The sequence below is a fragment of the Delphinapterus leucas genome, chromosome 3 (assembly GCF_059928025.1).
Source record: "Delphinapterus leucas isolate spDelLeu-1000000601 "Yukka" chromosome 3, BTC_Dleu_Yukka2, whole genome shotgun sequence".
NCBI classification, from domain to species: domain Eukaryota; kingdom Metazoa; phylum Chordata; class Mammalia; order Artiodactyla; family Monodontidae; genus Delphinapterus; species Delphinapterus leucas.
Window position 1 is genome coordinate 84722353 of NC_143131.1, and position 21979 is coordinate 84744331.

Consider the following 21979-nt stretch of genomic DNA (forward strand, 5'->3'; position numbering starts at 1 on the left):
CTTTAAATTAAAGAGCCCAAAATTAGCAGATAGGAGTTTTTTGTTTTTAGAAAATTGTACTTGTGAGAAATAATTCTGAATAGACCTTATCTTTTATTCAAATGTATACAGACTGTTCATGTGCGTATTACCTTTAGAAATCTCAGAACCTGGAAAGGATTGATTAGTCCCTCTTTCTGGGCTCTGGAATTATACTAGGTCAATATTAAACTAATCTAACAATATACATAAATTTTTTTCAATCTATTAGGTAAATATTTCTATCTGTAACCAGGGGCTAGGTCTAGCTGGCATGCACTGGTGTGACTGTCATAGTTGTGTGGCTGGCATTCATTCTTCTTTTAAAAAAATTTTTAATTAATTAATTAATTTATTTTTGGCTGCACTGGGTCTTTGTTGCTGCGTGTAGGCTTTCTCTAGTTGCGGCGAGCGGAGGCTACTCTTCGTTGCGGTGTGTGGGCTTCTCATTGCAGTGGCTTGTCTTGTTGTGGAGCACGGGCTCTAGGCGCCCAAGCTTCAGTAGTTGTGGCTAGTGGGCTCAGTAGTTGTGGCTCACGGACTCTAGAGCACAGGCTCAGTAGTTGTGGCACGCAGGCTTAGTTGCTCCGCGGCATGTGGGATCTTCCTGGACCAGGGCTCGAACCCGTGTTCCCTGCATTGGCAGGCAGATTCTTAATCATTGCGCCACCAGGGAAGCCCAGAGTAATATAATCTTATATATTCTTTCTTTGTCTTTTACTACAGGAAGGTTGAAGTCATTAGAGTGAGATAGTTTTTAGCAATTGGCTAGACCTTTCTGTTGAAGAACTGCAGTATCTGCTGGCTTGTGGCTTAATTTGTCACTGTACTGAACCTCAGTACTTTATACAAGGTGTGGTACATCAGCATCAGCACTGAAATGTGTTTTTGGGCCACCGTTATTATGCTTTATTGACTTTTCCGGGTATTTTTAGATACAGACTCATAACTACTTGTCTCTTCTTCTCTGTTACTCTCCTATTACCTGAAATTCCTCTGAATTGAAGATACCCTAGAAAGTCCTGATCATTAAGCTTGAGTGGTAGAGGTCTTTACAGGAGATTTGATAATACTAGAAATCAGATTCACATCATAAGGAACATTTAAATCATCTTAGTTAACATTCTAACTGGTTATTTGACACCATCAAATACCTAGGTTGCCAAGAATGTGGCCCGTGTCTATTTCCCCTGTTATGTTGTCTGTATTACTGAATGGTATTCTTCTTCTATTAATTAAGAATATTATAGTACATGTCAAATTAAGCATTTTTGCTTTGAAAAAGATGTGGGTGTGTGGTTAAAGGAGTCTCACAGATTTAGTAGGAACAGTGCTTTTAACAGATGTTAGATCTCTGACTCTGGCTTTTTGGGTATCTGAGCGTCTTAGGGTTGCACAGTAACTCAGAAGCCAACTCTCTTGATTTATAGTTCAGAATACACAGTTCACAGCAGTTAACTTACTAGCCCAGGGATGGATAAGTTTCAACTTCCATGTCAGCTCTGGGATTTGGGCTGTTGGAAGACATAGGTTTGATATTCTTCAATTAGATCAAGGTCACATAACTAGTTTGAAGTAGAGTCTGGACTAGAACCCAGTTCTTTTGGCTTCTAATCTTGTTTTCATTTCTCCTAGTCATTTTATTATAAACCTCATGAAAACCTTTATTTTGAATACATTTTTATAACCTTGTAATCCATCATGTAGGCATGAAAAGTTAAGATTCTGACATTTTTATTATATGCAAAGAAAGTGAAAATTATCTTGTTAAAAATATCATGCTTATTATTCAGTTTTGAAAATGCAGAAATAGGACTTACCTGGTGGCGCAGTGGTTGAGAGTCTTACTGCTGATGCAGGGGACATGGGTTCGTGCCCCAGTCTGGGAAGATCCCACATGCCGCGGAGCGGCTGGGCCTGTGAGCCATGGCCGCTGAGCCTGCGCGTCCAGAGCCTGTGCTCCGCAACGGGAGAGGCCACAACAGTGAGAGGCCTGCATACCGCAAAAAAAAATAAAAAAGGAAATGCAGAAATAATGTGAGAAAGAAAAATGTAGTTTCATATGCACATCTTTTTAAGCATGACTCTTCATTACTAAGCTCTTTTTTACAAAGTGTTCCATCAGCTTTTTAAAGGACACATTTCAACATGGATTAAATCTTTGGGAAATTAGCTTGAATTATTTATAAGTACAGGCATACCTCGAAGATACTGCAGATTCAGTTCCAGACCACCACAGTAAAGTGAATATCGCAATCAATGGAGTCACACGAATTTTTTTGTTTCCTAGTGCATACAAAAGATATGTTTATACTTTACTGCAGTCTGTTAAATGTATAATAGCAATGTGTCTGAAAAATGTACATAATTTAAAAATACTATATTGCTAAAATATGCTAACCATCATCTGATTCGTCAGTGAGTCGTAATATTTTTGCAATAGTAAGTTAAAGATCACTGATCATAGATCATCATAACAAATATAATAATTAATAATGAAAAACTTTGAGATATTGCAAGAATTATTGAAATGTGACACAGAGACATGAAGTAAGCAAATGCTGTTGGAAAAATGGTGCTGATAGACTTGCTGGATGCAGGGTTGCCACAGACTTTCAATTTGTAAAAAATTATTCGCTAATCACAATAAAACAAGGTATGCCTATAATTGCCCAAACATGCACATATATGTGTGTGGAGTAGAAATATATTTAATAACAGCTAAGAGTAATTGTTTGTATTGTGATGTAATGAATAATTCAACTGTATTTCATACCATTTTTAAGCCCTGTGGATGTAGTTTGTGTTATTTCCCTGGATAACATTGTTGGCACACAGTAAATATCTAACAATAATAACTCTTTTCCCATACAGTATTTACTTTAACTAGAAAAAACTGCTGTGCTCATGTTGTACAATTTTTAAAGTTTGTTAAGATGCTAAATGAATTTCTTGGCATTCTGTTATGGTATTATCATTTTTTAATTAGAACTCTCTCTCTCTCTCCCTGTCATACACACTTCACCTTCCTCCAGCCATTTGCCTTTCCTGTGACATGCTCTATGTTTTCATCTTATCACCTTAGTAACTAGAGGTACCAGAGTCCTACATTCCATTGAAACCCAGGCTTTAAAGATGGCCTCAGGCTGTTCCCTCTACTTCTTTTGTGGTTCTTTGTAGCTTGAAAAATTGGAAAATGATCAAATTTAGCCACGATCACAACTTTCCAAACTTTTCTGCGTCCTGGCATTTGAGTTCTACTTTGTGTCCATCGCTGTGTTAATTATTTGGGGGATACACAGTAATTCCTTTCTAACAAGAATACTAAAATATTATTGGAGCTAGCATCCTCTCAATGCAGGCCCAACACTAACCCATGCTCACACCTAGGACAAGGCCAAGCTAGTCCAGTGTATTTTCAGGGGCTTGCATGTTCTCTTTTTTCCAAATATTATCCCCATTTTCTTTTATTCTTATATACTGCCCTTTATTCTGTAATTAGATACCAGCTTCCTTGCAAGAACTGGTTGCAGCGATAAGTCATGGGAAGCTCATTCACATGAAAGTGTATAAACTGCACAGCTGGGCACATAACCAACTCTAGACAAACAGGAGACAGAACAGGTAAGGAACTAGGAACATAGGCTTTGAGTCAATCCTGAGATAAGCCTTTTCTTTGAGACATTATGTCTCTGAACAAGTTAAAGTTACATAACTTCACTTAGACCACTGTTTCCTCATCTGTAAAATGAAAGTAATACTGTCTCATCAACTGTATTATTAGAAAGATTAAAAGAAAAGTCTATGAAAAAATTGAGCAACTTGCTTCGTTTTTAATCAATACCTGAAAATGTCAATTAGTGTGCCAACAAAATAGCAATCAATGCATTGGACTGTAGAAGAAGGAGAGACGGTGAATAAAGGAGAAGCTGAGGACTCTAAAGCCAAATTTTGTAGGGATCATATCTTTTCCAGAAGTCCTGTTTACCTGCTATTGATTGGGGGAATGTAGAGGCCCCACTCGTTATATCCTGCCAGTGCCTACAGCTTTGCTTCCCATTATTTATAAACATTTTAGCTTGTTTTTCTTTGATGATATTATAAACAGGGATTCATCCTTGTCAAATTAAGTATTTATTAATTGAGGATTTCTACCCTCAAGGAGCTCTTGTGTAGAAATAATATGGACATACAAGAAATAAAGTACAAAAGCTTGTTTTATAAAGATCATCTACAGGATATTGGGAGAGGGAATGAACGCATTGTCGGGATCAAACATCGTATGAATGACAGCTCTACTTTTCTGTTTTGATGTGGCCATTGAAATAAAATGGTATAAAAGTATGTTTGACACCAGGATTCAATAAGCTTAATCCTGAAACAGCTACTGTAAAAATCATAATTTTGCCAGATCTTGTTTGCAAGATTTTGATTTCCTAGAAGAAATTAGTTTTTTGTTTTAAGTATTTGATTCATTTGCCATCAATACTTGAAAGGCAGCTAGAGGCTTGGCTTCTTCACATTCTGATGAGTGGAGCTCAGAACTACCAAGGTGGCATCCTACTCCTGTCCCCCAGAGACCCACGTTTTCTGGCAACAGATCCTACATTGAGCTATTTGTGATTGTCCAATAAGCTGTTATAATAGAATGGCCAAAATACAAACTTTATTTTTATGTGTTTATGTGTTTGTGGGACCAAAACGCAGAGGTACTGGTATCTCTTACTTGTTTTAGTGACAATTCTGATTCTATGTAGAGGAGAATCAAAGGCATATATGATTAATTTAATTATTGAATGTGTTCGACATTAAATGGTTCCCATTTTCGTTTTTGAAAATTTTAGTCAAAGATGGACTTGAAATATGTTCTTTCATTTTACATTGAGTATTTGGTTAAATGAAAGATTTTATGAATATGTTGGAACTCTTCTGAGTTTAATCAGTTTATTGATTCACTAGGCATGATTTGGTGTTTTTCCTTTGTGATGATTTTTAAAAAGAGAAAAATCTCATTTTCTTTCTGCATTATTTGTATAATCTTTTCCCCTTCTTTTTGGAACATTTGGCTTGAACCTGAGTTTAATAAAGTTTGCTATAATATTGTAGTAGTTTACAGGTGGCTCACATATATTTATGATGTGCAAGTTGCGTATCTCTTAATTTAACAAATATTTACTGATGTCCTGCTATGTCCTGAGCTATCTATTGGAGGTATAATGGTGAACGAAATATACAAAAATCCCTGCTCGCATAGAGCTTATAGTCAGAGATTAAACACTGTTACTAAAATACTGTAATGAGGCTAAGTATTTTGGAGTAGTAAAGGGAGGTGGGGGAGGCTAGGAGCACAGGGAGGTTGCAATTTAAAATGTGGAGGTCAGTGAAGACCTCACAGAGAAGGTGACAATTGAACAGAGACTGAAGGTGATCAAGAGAGGAAACCACTTGGCAACAAGGAGCGAGAATATTCTAGGCAGAGGAAACAGCAAGTACGGAGACCCTGAAGTGGGAACGTGCTGTGTAAAGAACAGCAAGGGGCCAGTGTGGGGTAAGGGCCTAAGAGGCTGGTTTTGTAGGGCCTTGCATGCCAGTGAAAGGACTCTCGCTTTTTTTACTCTGACCCAAATGAGAAGCTGCAGGAGGTGTTAGGCAGGGGAGTGACATGGACTACTTTAGCTTCAAAGGCTTGCTATGATTGCTGTGTATTGAGAACAGATTATAAGGTGGCAAGGGCAGAAGCAGCGAGATGAGTTAGGAGGCAATTACAATAACCCAGGCGTGAGAAGATAGTATCTATCTACTTCCTGTGCATTTACTGCTGTGTGTATTGTATACAGACACTGGTGCAAGGGACCATTTGGGTTTATTTTTCAGTCTGTTTTTTTTCCCCTGTGGTTCAAATCTTCCATAGAAGGGAAAGAGAGAAATCAATGACTTCACTTTTTTTTTTAGCCATTACTGGTAGTAATATGAATCTTGCATGTATATGGCATTTTACAGTTTTCAAGCCATTCTTATATGTATTGCCACATCTAGCCCTCACAATGGCCTGTTTAGTGGGTGACAGTTTCCAGGTTTATAAGACATGTCAGGGTCACACAGCTGGCCCCTTCTCTTCGGTGGTGTGCATATTGGCTTCAGTAAAAACATACAAACTAAGCAGTGACCACTAATCATCTCTTCCCGGAGAATGGGACTTGGGTACACTTAAAGAAATTTACTCAGCTGCCAATTCACTAAAGAGTAATGAGCATTGTTGTGGTCTCTGTCTTTGGTGGTCGCTGGGTTGTCAAGCTAAAAAAGCTTGATTGTTATTGGAATTGAATCTGTAAATTGTTCAAAGGGGATTCTTTATAAACAAGAGCATTCCTAATTTTTTCCTTTTAATTTCATCTTATCTCTTTATAGGATTCACATATCTAAAGATGGAATAGAAAAAAAAGTGTACCAAAACTGGAAGAATCCCCCAAATGTTGAGGGAATTATAATACCAAAAGATATTTAATTTTTGCTGATCAGTAACACTAGGTACAGTGTTTCCTTGTATATGTCAAAATATTTCAGCAAAGATGGTTTTCTTTTATGGAATTTAAATAATGAGGCTCGTGACATTTTACTTTTAACCTGCAAGATACATTGAATACAATTAACATATTCAAGTTAAGTCAAAGAAAGTAGCATAACTAACTTCTGTGTGATTTAATTTAAATTTATAATATATTTTAAGTGTTTCAGAGAAGATGAGAGGTTGTAGAAATTCCTGTATATTATAGTAGTTGAGAAAGCAGAGTGTGTATTTTGTATTCAGAAATATATCATGTAACAGCTGTTGCAAAATTTGAATGAAAAAGAAAAACTGAATGGGCAAATATACGTTTGTAGTCAAAAGGAATAATATATATATATCACTTGAATTGTGCTCTTGAATTTCCATTTGTCTAAGAGATTGAATTTTTGAATATAACAGCAGTAAACGCAAAAAAGGCAGATTAATATAGTGATGTTTGTGAAAAAAATTTAAGTGCTCGGGATAGGAATTTAAACTCGTGGTTCACACAATAGTATTCCATTACTTTCTAACAGATATGATTATTGAACAGATTAATAGTTTATGTTGAAAAACCTACTTATTTGAATGAGCTCTCAATTATAATATTCCCCATTAAGGATGTATTTTTTTCACTTTTCAGTTGAAATAGCAATATATGTAAAATGCAATTGATGTTCTGGCTTTCAATCTGACAAGCTTTTGCAATATGTAGAATATGTGGCAGGCCAGGTGGCTTCAAAGTGTTTTTTTTGAAGTTTTTGGTAGGGAATGTTTTCTGGGGCAGCTGAGGGGATTGGTACATGGGGAACATTTGAGACAGTGGTTTATTGTTATTATTCTCTTTTCCTGTCCATTTTTTATGTGGACCACTCTTTGTGTCCTCCTGTATCCTTTTCCTTTCTCTTTTCTTGCTGATTTAATTCCTCCAGTTTATTATCAAGTGCCTACTGTATGCCAGGCATTATTCTAGGGGCTAGAAATACACCTCCCTGCTCTCTGGAAACTTACCGGTCTTGTGAGGAGGGTGAACAATGAACAACTTAAACAAGGGATAATGTTCACTATGAATAGGCCAAGGCAGGGAGTAGTGACAGAGCAGTGTGATACTGTACTGGGTGGGGAGGGAAGGCCACTCACCCCACAGGGAAGCTGAATCCTGAATGATAAGAAAGAGCAAGCTGTTTTTTCCTTCTTGTGCCCTTCACTCTAGCCCACAGACTCATAATAGCCTGGCTGCATTCACAGCTTTCCACGTACCTAGCGTTGAAGCCAGTGGCACGCCATACCTCTTCTCCCTCTCCAGGAGATACAGATGGACTGTCCTTCCTTTATAGGCCTTCACTTTCTTACTCCCTATAAGAATTCACTAATTATTATGTATTTTAGAAGGTTTTCCTCCTCTTCCACCAGCCCCTTGCTTCATCCCCCAGTACCACACAACATGTTGAATTTGCTTCTATAAATATTATAGGCCTTCTCACATTGCCTTGCAATAATTTGTCTTCCATTCCTTTCCAAAATGCCATCCCCATTTGCCCCGTTAAAAGCCAGGTAAGCATCATTTCTTTTCTTTTTTTTTTTTTTTTAATCATTTCTTTCTTTATTTGGTTGCGCTGGGTCTTAGTTGTGGCAGTGGGCTCCTTAGCTGCGGCTTGAGGGCTCCTTAGTTGTGGCCAAACTCTTAGTTGCAGCATGCATGTGAGATCTAGTTCCCTGACCAGGGATTAAACCCGGGCCCCCTGCATTGGGAGCACGGGGTCTTAACCAATGTGTCACCAGGGAAGTCCCCAGGTAAGCATCATTTCTCTTCATCTTTGTTTTTCCAGAGGCTAACACAGTGTCTGAAACAAGTAACTTTCAGAAAGTATTGTATTTTTAAACCAAATTAATAAATTGTTTAATCTTATACTGCTTGCCCTTATGATAACTTCAACCCACATATATACTTCTCTTCTTTCTAATATCTAAGTGATTAAATGAAAACATAAAATGTAAGGGGTTAATTCAAGTAACTTAATGTATTCTTGTCAATTAAGTAAAATGTAAACGGTACCTTAATAACTAGTTTACTCTCTTTTGCTATTTATATTTTTCTCAACCGAAGAGAGCAGGACGCTGAACCACATTTAGAGTTTATCAGAAGAAACATTAGAGACACGTAGAAAACAGCATAATTATATATGCACTTTTAGACTGCAAAGTGAAATTAGACAAGTCGTTTGAAGGTCTGCGTGATTCATTATAATGCAATCAATTATGTGGCTTACCTTAAATTAAAATGTAACGCTGAGAAAAATGCCATGACCTAAAGAAATATTTTATGTGGATGATGTCATCATGCATTTACAGGAATCAGTATAGATATTTATAACTTTTCATGAAAAAATTTTAAAACATTTTAAAGCAACATTTAAAAAGAAAATTACATTTTGAATATTTAGTTGCCTTGTTTGCCCACTTCTAAGATGGAAAGAAATTAATCACAGTGAGTTCATTCTTACAGTTTTAAAACAGTTTGCAGTCTTTTTTCATTAGTTAAAAAAAAGTACAGGAGTATCATCAGTTTACAGATTAGCAGTCATTGCCTTTAAACAGCATGGCATTTTCCCACTACTTCTGGTAAAGTCTTTTTATGTCTGTATGTGATTTCACCGTTTTTAGTCATACCAGTCTTAAAAGGCTGGCCATTATGTTCTTTGGACATGAATTACTCCCCCAAAGCGGGAAGAATAAACAACACAAATGCTTAAGTTTGTTTTTTGTGAAAATAGCTACATTTAAAGACCATTTTTATATTGTTCTTTCTAAAATGTCAATTACTAGGTAGTAAAAAAGTTAAATTCAGCTGAATGTAATAGAGAAAAGAGAAAAATATATGAATATGATTTAATAATTTCCTAATTTCTGTTTTCTTCATATGTGGCAGAGAAGCTTACTTAAATTCCTAAGATTTGGGTTGAATAATAATTCTTATTATTTAAAAGAGAAACATAGCATCATTGTAATTGTACTCCCGAGGTAAATGTCTGGTTTTCTTTTGCTTTTATTTTATTGTGACTTCAAAGGGAATGGTTGTTTCATAATGAGTTTCTGTCCATGATCAGTAAATAAGAAGAAGAAAATAGTGAGGAGAGGGCAGAATTGCAGCCTCTGCTTCCTATTCTAATCCATTAGTGATAACACATATATCATGAATGTCCTTAATTCTTGATTAAAAATCTTGATTAAGATGGAAGAGTTTCTGGTTTTTCACCTTTAAATATTCTTTAATATGGAAAGTTGACAGTGATGGATTGACTAGCATGTAATAAATACAGAATCAGAGGTCTGGAATAATCCTTGAAATATCACTTTTTATTGTGATATATATCATACATACAGACGCATAGAGCATAGACAGTTTAAAGAATAGCTACAAACTCCTATGGAACCACCACCCAGGTCAAGAAACAGAACATTGCTAGTATCCCCGAAGTCCTCTCCATGTGAAATTTCATTCACTTTCTATCAAAACTAGCTCCAGTTGTTTTTCAGTTTATACTCAAGGATTCCATGTAGAATCATTGTTTCCACCCCCACACACTTTCAGATATTTATTATTGGAAAGAGTTAAACTCCATAGAAAGCCTGAAGAGGCAAGAGGTATTTCCATTCCTGGTTCTTTTGAAATGCATTTAGTAGCTGAAAGTAAAAGTGGATCAGTTAGATAATTGTGTCAGTTGATGCATTTGGTGGATAAGCTGCAGAGAGCATCCTTCTTTCCATCTTTAAAATGCAGAGGCTTAACATGAAAAGTTAAAGAGGTTTGAGTGGGTGGGGTTGAGAAGAGAGTCTTGGATTGAGACCAGTTATATCCATCTTTCATGATGATATCACAAATCCAGTAGAACTACAATCAGTAGTTGAAATAGCAGGGTAGAAGACAGCTACTAGAAGGCAATTTTCAATTAATAAGACATCAGACAAATGATGTAACAGTAATATAATCAGGTTTTTCAGAAGGAAAAAATGTCCACTGCCATTCTTGACTAGATACTAGATTTTTAAATATACAGTTCAGTTGCTCTGCCCATAAAACATGTTGCTTTTCTTCATTTTGACAGATACTACATTGTATTCAAACTTATTTCTTATTCCGCTTTCTTACATTGAGCCATTTGTTTGGTTTTCTTTTACTATATTTTGAATTATTAATCACTGAGCAGATACTTTATTACTGTAAAAGGAATTATAAACATCATCAAAACGGTGCTAGGGATGAAAGAGCAGATGGGTGCTGGGTTTTGCAGTTTTTTTTTTTTAAATTATTCCCCTGGGAGAGCTGTTGGCAAAGTATACAATCAGTAATTAGATTACGGGAACAGAAAGAAAAAAGTAAGGAAAAAAAGTAAATTAGCCACATGCAAGTCTATATATATTTTTCTAAAAAGAGAAAAAAAAACATTGCCTTTAAATATATGTTTATTAAAATTATAGGGTAATAAGTACTTCTCCTGTAAGATTTAATATTATACCTCTTCTACTTCATTCTTTGTTTTCATTCCCCTTGACCTCCTTGTTCTCTTCTGTGGCTCTGTTGCAGATCTGTTTAATAATCATTGCTACCAGGATAAAGCTGTCATCAGCCAGAGGTGACAATTCACAAAGAGAGATGTTTTGGCATTCCAAGACACAGAGGACATTAAATATGGTGTAAGACAAAACATGTGTTCTTTATTTTGACCTATAAAACATAGATGCTATTGTGAAAAATATCGCTTCACAAAAATATCTTCAGCCAGTAACTCTGGATGATATCCGTCTTCAAGGTTTGCACTGTATTTTATTACTGTATTTTTTTTTGCCTACTCCTCTTTACATTTTGAAAAGAAAACCAAGTGGATTCACTCTACTATATATCAATTTGAAACAACTTGTCTGGCTTCAGAGGCATCTCTGAGTGGAGTACTCCGTTTTCTTGTTAGGGTATATTCTTTAACATGTTAAAGGGTCATGGGTTTTGTCATCACTGCCTGGGGCGAAGAACAAAAACTAATCAATATACTTTCCTAGTTCTCTCCCTGGATGTCTTACAACCCCATCTGTTTGTTTTTTGTTTCTCCTTTACTTTTCCTGGGTGAGGTCTTCTGTAGTTAAATTCTCTCACATCTCACACACAATCCATTAGGATATCCTGTCTCTACCTTCAAAATATATCCAGGTTTCAACCACTTGTTATCTCACCCACCCTGATTGGACCACCGGGATTACAGCAGAAAACAACAATATCATATAATTTCCTTGTCTAAGCAGGAAGGGTATAAACCCTTTCCCTTCCCTTCCCCCAGGTCCATTCTCAATAAAGAAGCCAAAGTGATCTTTTTAAAATAGAAACCCAATCACGCCATTCTTCCCAGACTCTGCAGTGACTCTCCATTTGACTCAGGGAACAAACCAAAGTCCCTACAGTGAGTGACCTACAAGTATCTACAATCCATTCTCCATTACCTGCCCGATCTGCTCCCCCTTCCTGGTTCAACCGCATTTGCTTCCTTGTAGCTGCTTAGCTCCAGCTCTTTTATCTACCTGGAGACGTCTACAGATACCCACTGTGCTCATTCCCTAACTACCTATGAGTCTTAGTCAAATGTCCCCCTTACAGGCTTGCAACTTACCCCACACCTTACCCAGCTGTCCATCTCTCCATTACTCTTCTTCCCTTTTTCTTTTTTCCATGATGATTATCACCTTTTAACATACTATGTTATTGACTTAGGTATGTTTATTGTCCATTTTCCTGCTGGAATATAAGCTTCATGAGGGCCAGGATCTTTATATATTTTGCCAATGATATATTTTAAACCCCTATAAATTATTTATTGAACATATGAATATTTATAAAATAAATGATTGGTGTACTCCCCACTTCTTATTACTTTTCTCCCTTCCAGAATCTCACAGCCACCCTTATCTGTAACTAGACAAATGAATCTGCTTTCTTAGATGTAGCATCCTAAACCAAATACTAAAACTGAAACTTAAAAAGGAAGGTGAATCTCGAATATAAGTATCTTTTAACTATTTTAAGTGATCATAACAGCCTCGTTTCTGTCTGTCAGAAACATCCACAAACACTTCATCAACTCTTTTGTCTCCAAAAAGGAATTGCTAAAGGACAAGAGACATTTTTGATCTAGATTTAATGTCCTTCTTGATTTTTGTGCAACTGTAAGTGTAATTAATACAGATTTCCTTTAATTTATAGATGGGAGTGAGGAATGAGAATCTCCAGAATAAATGCAGAATAGTATAAGAAAATTGATCATTATCCTCTTGTCTTAGTCCAGTTGGGCTGCTGTAACAGAATACCATTGATTGTATGGCTTATAAACAAATATGTGTTTCTCACAGTTCTGAAGGCAAGTAGTCCAAGATCAAGGTTCCAGTAGATTTGGTGAGAACCTACTTGTTGATTCATAGATGGCCATCTTCACATTCATCCTCACATGGAGGAAGGAGTGAGGGAGCTCTCTAGTGCCTCCTTTATTAGAACACTAATCTCATTCATGAGGGCTCTGCTTTCAAGACCTAATTGTCTACCCGAGATCCCACCTCCAAATACCATCACATTGGGGATTAGGATTTAAACATATGAATTTTGGGGGGACATATACTTTCTGTCTATAGTACCTTTCTATTTCATAGATTTGGAAGTCACAAACAGCAGGATTAAAGGATGAAAGTTTTTAGGAGAGAGTTTGGCATTAAATAATAACCACAAAAATATGGAAAAAATTGGTTTATGGCAGTATTTTTAAGGAAACAACTCTACATATTATGGCATAGTTGAGAAGTGTTATTATTTAGGTCGATATATTAGAAGATTTTATGTGAACTTGCATGATAACATTTGAAGACAGTAAGGATTCTAAATGAAAGAGTAAAGATCTCATAAATTAATGAAAAAATATAGATCAACAGAAAAGGTAGTGGACATATACGTTGGTATCCATGGGGGTCTTGAACCAATCCCCTGTGGATCCTGGGGAATGACTGTATATTCTTTGTTTGTATTCAGAAGCGTTGATATTGATGGATAAAACAAAGTATAGAGAAAATAATTGTCTATTTTGCTGGAAATTTTTGACATAAAATTAAAATGTATTGACTTGGACATAGTGAATCTTTATAACAATGAAAACTTAAAAAGAAATTTCTGTATAAGAGTAGTTTAATACATTGGGTTCCACAGTCTTTGATCTTCCTGGGCAGCAGTAGTGCTATTTAATTTGGGATTGGGGTCAGCGGCATATAACAAAATATGTGAAATATCTTGAATAAGATAGAACTTAATTGCTATCACAAATGAAAGAATTTTGGAGATAAGGTGGTATGGCTTTTCCTTATATTCATCAAGGACCCAGACTCCTTCTGGCTCAGCATCCTTTTATCTTTACAGTATAACCCCTGTCCTTTTGGTCCAGTACAGCTGTTGAGCCTCCAGTCAGCATATGCCCCTTTTAACCAGCAAAAGTGAAGAAGGGGCAGAAATGGGGCACACAACCAAACTTTGCCACATGGCTTTACCCATCTGCAGTTGAGGCTGGGCCATGTTGTCCTTTAATTGAGCAGCATTATGACCAACTAAAAATTAGATTCTTGTGATGAAGGTGGTAGGGGGGAAGGGATATTATAAAGCTAGTGGTTTTCCTTACAGGAGCACATTTTCACTTAATAATTAAACTAGTTTAATTGTTGGAAAGTTAGAAGAAACATATTCTTTACTTGATTTTACCTTGTCCCTTTCAGCATAGGAATAGTGTCATTGAGCTGTTTTTTTTTTAAGACAATTTTGTCATTGTGAATAGTAAACAAACTAGGATAGAAATAAGAAATAACACACAATAAGCTTCATTAAAATTCAGTTATTTAGAGTGAAATTACCTAATTCTTTCAGGCAACTCATGCTAACAAATTGTACTCAGCATAATTACTGGGTTTATACGAACTCTTTTTCCCAGATTAAATGGTTTCAATTTGCACTTATTATGACAGTTGTCCTCTGCACTTGGAGTAATAACATACTGTTTATTTATATATTCTAGGGCCCAGAAGCAAGGCTTGCTTTTTCTACTCTCTCCACCTGCTCACCCTCAAACTCCTACAAACACACACACACACACACACACAGTGTTGTTTCTCCACGTTGTAGCATAAGAATCATTATTTCCTCTTTTCTTTTTTTTAATCAGAACTAAGTACTTATCAGAACATGCACAGTCCATGGTTCTTCTGTCCTTTGAAGACTGTGTCAGTTTTGTTGTGTGTACGTAAAAACTTAAAGTGCTTTAAAGGTTAAAAGAGAATTTTAATGCTTAAAGTAAGTTTAGAGAATGTTCTCAACCATTTCTCTTAATCTGCTTTTCATAACTTTACTAAGGAGTGTAAATGAACAGTTGCAAAAATATAGAGCATGTCCTAAAAGTATTTATAAATTTGCTCATAATCAGAAACTCACTAGGACTGTTTTTTTGAACTTGAAAATATAGATTTATTAATTTGTCTTGAAAAATAAGCAGAAATAATAGTATCTAACAAAATATTGACAAATAAGACAAGGAGAACTTGAACTGTCAGATATCTAAAGTTAAAATCTGACAATAAAAATGATAGTTAAGTCAATGAAAAAGAATAAACATCTGGAAAATATGCTTAAATTTATATAGGTACATAGCATGTGTCAAGACTGTCTAGATAATATTTCATTCATTCATACCCCAAATTGGGTAATTATTTGTGAAAAATAAAACTTGACTCCTATTGCATGCAATACACAAAAATATATTCCTGATGGATTAAAAAATTACTGACAAAAATTAAGTCATGATTCAACTAACCTCAGGGTGGGGGAAGGACTTAAAAATGGGAGAAAAACACAGAGGGTAAAATATTGATCATTTGATTTCACAAAATACAACCTAAATTTATGTATATGTATATTCACATATATGTAAATGCATTGAAAGGGACTAAAGAACACATGTAAATTTGTTAAAAGAAGTTACTTTATTTAAGTAAATGGGATTGATGTGGAGTGTTGTGTGATGTGGTCTGCCACAATTTACTCCAAGTATTGCTATGTTATTTTAAGGTGACAACAACAATGTAATGATTTAATCATTATTTATTAAATCAAAACAATTACAAATGTGAGAAAAAGCAAACAATTAATGCACAGGCTTATTGAATGACTTTTATGAGTCAGACTCTGAGCCAGACATAATTTCTCCATTGGATATGCATAGTGATACTAGGTTTTAGGTGGTTCTAGTTTCTAGAACTGTGGTTTCTTATATTTGATGTGTACAATTAGTGTGATGACTTGATTTTTTCTCTTTGCAAAGTTACTGTTAAGTTAGGGTGCATCTCAAAATGAATGGTCCAAGCAAATGGACATTCAAAAGCAATAAAATAAAAATAAAAACCTAAACCTCACACCTTATACAAAAATTAACTCAAAATGTATCACAGAGTTAAATGTAAGACATAAAACTCAAAAACTTAGCGAAAAATGAGAAAATCTTCAGAACTAGGCAAAAAGTTCTTAGACTTGACATTAAAATCACAATCCATAAAAGGAAAAATTGATAAATTGGACCTCATCAAATCTAAAAACTTTGCTCCACGAAACTCCCTGTGAAGAAGATGTAAAGACATGCTACATACTGGAAGAAAATATCTGCAAACCACATTATCTGACGAGCTCTCAAATTCACAAAAGCTCACAAAATTGTGGTTAAAACAAGCAATCCAATTAGAGAATGGAAAAAAGACATGAATGGACATTTCACTGAAAAGGTAGATGGCAAATAGGCACATGAAAAGATGCTCAACATCACTACCCACTTGGGAAATGCAAATTAAAAGCACAATGAGAAAATACTACATACCTATCACACTGGCTAAAATTAAAAATTAGTGATAACCTCAAATATTGGTAGGGATGTGGAGAACTGGATCACTCTTACATTGCTAGTGGGAATGTAAAGTGGTGTAGTCACTTTGGGAAAGAGTAGGACATTTTCACAAAATTATCATGTGACCCTGTTATTACATTCTTGAGCATTTATCCCAGAGAAATAGAAATTTATGTTCACACAAAAACCTGTACACGCTTACTCATAGCAGCATTATTTGTAGAAGCCTAAAACTGGAAACAATGTAAATGTCCTGCAAAAGGTGAATAGTTATACAAACTGTAGTACATCTATACTATGAAATAAGACTCAGCAGTACAAAAGAATGAACTATTGGTACATGAAACACCTTGGATGGATCCCAAGGGCATTATGCTAAGTGAAAAGCCAGTCTAGAAGATTACCCACTATAAGATCCTGCTTTTATAACATGCTTGAAATGACAAACTTAGAGGGAGAACATATTTCCTTGTTGTACTATTGTATTAGAGTTTTGCAAGATGTTACCATCAGGGGAAACTGGGTGAAGGGTATATAGGAACTCTGTATAAGTGAGTCTACAGTGATCTTAAAAAAGAAAAGGAAGAATAGCAAACAAAAACCTAATGGTTTTTTCTCAACTAAGTGAAAAGGGACAAAAGACTCAACAGTGTGTTTAGGTAACTTGCCCAGAGTCCCACAGCCTATGAGTAGCAGAGCTTAGATTTGAACTCAGATCTCTCTGACTTTCATGCTTGTCTGTATTTGCACAGCACTTGCCATTTTCCTAGAAGGTCCCACTCAAGGTAAATGGCAGTAATTTTTACATGCAGGCTTTGGAAGCCACTTCTCCAGACTAGCAAAGAAAATTGAGATCCGATCTTAGGTTCTAGTCAAACTCTTCTCAACTGTGTTTTCCAAAAATATCTGGCAGTGCCTCTCATCATCACAAGACCACCTGGAGATTTTGATAAAATGCAGATTCTAATTCAGTCTTGGATGGGGCCCGAGACTGCCTGTTTCTAATAAGCTCCCAGGTGATGCTAAAGCTGTGATCCGTGGACCACTCACTGAGCAGCAAGGATGAAAGGGACTTCTAACATAGCTGTTTGTAACTAAAAGAATACCTTACAACAAACAGCATTTCAGATGTGGTTAGGATCCTGCACTCCAACAGCAAATGGAATGAGAGAGAAAGGGATCCATTGTTGGAGTGTAGCTTAAGCCTGGCAATCTCATCCATAAGTGAAGACAGTTGACAGGCATTTTGAGTGGAAAGAGAAAAACTAGAGTCAAAGTATAAAAAGTTAAAGTGGTGCTTTGCAGTCAGTTGCAATTATAACAGCTGTTTGTCGTGCATGCGATGTCTACTTTCTTCATTCATGTGTAAGAGAAATTACTGATAAGGTAGGAAGTTTATTGTGACCACAGCCTACACTGTCATCAGGCCTGACAGCTCCATTTCCATCCATTTAAGTATTTGGGGATTTGATTTGTCCTGTTATCTAAACTAATTAAGATCAGAACATTCACAGCTTCCATTTATTCAGGGGTATGCAGGTTTCCCTTTTGTATTTCTGAATAGAACAAAAACATTGTGCCAGAGAGGTTCAGATGCCCTTCTTTCAAAGTCATCCTTAAATTATTAATGCTTTTATCAGGCTTTATGAAAGGTGCCATGTTTCCTGAAGTAACTAAAGCTTGTTATGGCTTTATATTATGATGGGAAATTAATAAATGAGTATGCGAACTGGGGAAATGAAGTGTGAAATTGTGTGGTATTTCACAGTGTGAGCTTCTTTTGTGATCTGTATTATATCATGTTCTGGGTCACATTTTCTGGTGGGTTTGCTCGTGGGTCAACAAGCCCTTAGGCTGTCATTGCTTCTTTAAAACATCAGGCATGAAAAGTGGAATGATGTACAACTCTGCCATTGGCCAAGCTGCAAAGCTCTCATTTCACAGGGTGTTGTGCTGACTTGCTTCTTAGGACCAAGTTGTTGCTGTTTTTGTTTTTTTCTTCCCTTAGAATAGTCTCTGATGGTGGAACTAATGACACACAAATCTCTCCTTGAGAAGCTCACTTTCTCACTGGCCTCCTGCCTCCAGTCTTGCCCCCAGCCTCCTGCATTCAGCCTCCACATCACAGCCAGAATGATCTCCTACAATACACCTCTGATCCCATCAGCTACAGGATAAAGGCTAAATACCTTGGCATGGATTACAGGTCCTTTGTGCATTGGCTCCTGCCTTTCTCTTCAGCCTCATTCCTGCCCCTCCCCCTTCCAGTGTTCCTGGCTGTATTGTAGTCCTTAGAACTCAACTTGCTTTCTCCTTCCTCAAGATTGACCTATAAGCTGTTTCCTCTAGTTGGGATGCTTTCTCTCCATTGGCCACCTGGTGAACACCTGATATTTAGCTCAGATGTCACTCCTTCCATGAAGCTGCCTGTCTTAGTCAAAGCTGTTTGGTTTCAGGGCATAGGAACCCACTCAAATTATCGCAAATAAAAACGTTTATATAAACGACAGAGCATGGACATTCCCAAATAGGTCAGTAAGTATAGCTAGGACTTTGGGGATAGAAGAGGATAGTCAGGAGCCAAGGTTGCTCATGTGGTGATGCCTGGTTTCTATCACTTCTCTCTGTGTCTGCTCCATTCTTTTCATTTGCAAAGTGATGTTTTAGCTTCTCTACCCTTTTGTCATTTCAGCTTGTTCCTGGCTTTGCTTGGACTTACCCTATGTCAGTTTGGCTCTAATTCTATGTGAATTTCAACTCAGCTATCTTGTCATTTTCCCAATTTCAAACTCCCAGGGAGAGAGATTTGGATTGGCACCGTTAAGTCAAGTGGCCAATTAGCTATGGCTGGGGAGTGGGGTCCCACATTAACATGGGGCACATCTTTCAAGGGTGAAAGGTTGTGTTTGGTTTTGTTGCTCTGATTCCATCACTCAGAGGTAGACGATCCTTTTTCTCCCAAGTCCCACTTTACTGAGCTCCTAAACACAGTTTTACTTTAACCTTCACTCAAAGGGTATAAGGTTCTCAGATTTTAGGGCACAGCATCTCACTTCATATTAGGAAACCCTTCTCCAACTTCTAGGGTTGTTTTCCCTCTCAGGGTTTCCTTGCCAAATAAGAAGAGCAAGTTCACTTTTTGGAATGGGCATGCTCTCACTGGGATTATTATAAAATCTTTTTTTTTTCCTTTTTGGTTGGTGCAAGGTGCTCAATTCTTTGTTTATTTGGGGGAAACTTGCAATAAAATTTAAAAGGAAATTGGATTTTTTACCCCTTGTGCTGTGAAAATTTATCTACTTGAGTGAGCTAAAGATAGTAAAATTACATTTAGGTTAATATCATTCAACTCTCTAAACTACTTCCTAAGACTATTCCAGTGAGAGTGCTTTAGACGATAAGGGGAAAAATTTTTCTAGGAAAACTTATTTAAGTGGAAATCCTAAAGAAACTCAAAGCTGAAATTGGTCAGAGAATTACAGAGTTTTTTTTCTTTAAATACATACCACATCCTATAAATTCTCTCGTGATGCCCTATTTTGAGAATTTATCTTAGAGAATACCGGGTCTGTAATAGGGAGAATAAGAATATGGTGAAGATTTTATTGATTAGTACCAATGAAAAATACTATTTTTGAGGGGCCTATTACAAATAGCCTGCATGATCCTCCTGACAGACCTCTTGCTTCATGCTGGGATTTGCAGAATATATAGAGGATTTCCTGCTGGGGGTATCAAAAGAAAGCTATACCCGAAGAGAAGAACTGGGTAAATGTTTTTGAATCATCATCTATCTTTCTCTCTCCACATAACCTTCTTTTTTTCTCCCTCTTTTGTTTCTTTTAGCCAGGAGCCATAGAACTTGATTTTTCTTTACTTTTCCCATCTATAAGAGGAGGGTATTGAGATCTGTTATGCTTGCTTCTTATGATTATTTTGGGGGATCACGTGAATGTACTTTATAAACTGTTGCGTTTTAGAAAGATGAGACACTTTTGGGGCCTCGTATGTACAATGAAGGGAACAAAGATGCCAAACACATGGGTCCTGCCCTAAAAGGGTTAACCCTTAGCTTGGGAGTCAGACAAATCCAGGCTTCTTTCTGGAACATTCTGAGTCAAAAGATTTGGAATACTATGCTACTATTTTAAGCACCCCCCGCCCCAAATTATTATTGGGCAAGTTTGGGAAATACTGACAAAAGATTTTACTCTCATTTTCTTCATTCATGAAGTGAAATGGGAGATAAAACAAAATGCCTAGCCAGTAGATCATGACAAGGTATGAATAAGGTACCCACATGGTGCTTGGAACTCGATGGGTAATTAATAAATGGTAGTTCTCCTTCCTTTCAATAAAATAAAGAAGAAATTGACCAGACCCCTAAGGGAAGTGCAAATAAAGTGTCCTGGTGATTCAGAGCAGTAGGAACAAGAGCTTTCGTTTGGGAAAGGGAGGAGAGGAGTCCCCTCTGCTGGCCTATCACTATGAGAAGTGGTGCATGTGGTGGGTTTAGTGGGCAGACTCTGGCATTTTATAGAACTTGGTCCTATAAAATGTGGTTTCAAATCCTGGCTTTTTCTTTTAATAGCTAAGTAACCTGGGACATGTCAGTTAACCATATATGCATCAGTTTTCTCTTTTCGATAATAAGGATAATAATAAAACCTAAGTGATAGGATGTTGTCAGGCAATAAAGCAGTCATCCATCCACCCATCCATTCATTCAACAAATATTTCTGAGCACCTGCTCTCTGTTTGACATTGTTCTGGATGTTAGGGATATAGCAGTGAAAAAGGAAGAAGCAGAACATCACCACATGGTCCGTGCTCAAGAAATGAGAGCCATTATTATGCTGTAATAAAAAGTCTTCCAGTCCTGTTGTCTGATTTATATGTTATGACCATGGCAGAGATATACATTTCTAGAGCTTTAACTGTTTGCCTGGAGCCACAGAATCAAAATCATGGATCTTAGCTGGAAGGGACCCCAGTGCCCTTAGGAGATATCATTGATGTTGCCCATTGTATATACATTTGGTAGCTGTTGATGCACAGTGAATGTGTGCCACTGTTTACTTTTCTAGAAATGGTGATTGATTGATGAGTGTCTGATCCAAGCACATGCTTTTATTAAATCCCTCTTGTAAGCCAGGGCTTATGTTTTGAAGTACTTGGTGGTGGTTAGACTTGTAGTCATGGACCATGGAACATAACAAATTTAACAGGTCCACATTATGTGCATAGATATGTTTTGAAGGCAGGGCATTGATAATGAAGGTGAAGGTGAGGGGAGAAGTAAGGATATACCACCTTCATTATCATCAGGCAGGTAATTGAATTAGTCAATCGCAGTTGGCCAGCAACCAGTTAATTACTATCAAGACTAACATGTAAGTAGATTATTGTACTGACCATTTTGTTCCTAGTCTATAGCTTATTTGTTTTGCCAAGG

The 21979-nt window shown here is 36.6% G+C and overlaps 1 protein-coding gene across 15 annotated transcripts in view; it reads left to right on the forward strand.

Annotated features, from left to right (window-relative positions):
• The window catches only part of PAM (peptidylglycine alpha-amidating monooxygenase), a 280621-nt gene that overhangs the window by 85670 nt on the left and 172972 nt on the right, over positions 1–21979 (forward strand). For 2 of the 15 annotated variants that reach the window (XM_089908397.1, XM_089908399.1), the window contains exon 3: positions 3521–3642. The exons of the other annotated variants lie outside the window; for them this stretch is intronic. The gene's annotated coding sequence lies outside the window, so the exon portion shown is untranslated. The remainder of the gene's footprint in view (positions 1–3520; positions 3643–21979) is intronic. 15 annotated transcript variants of the gene reach the window in all.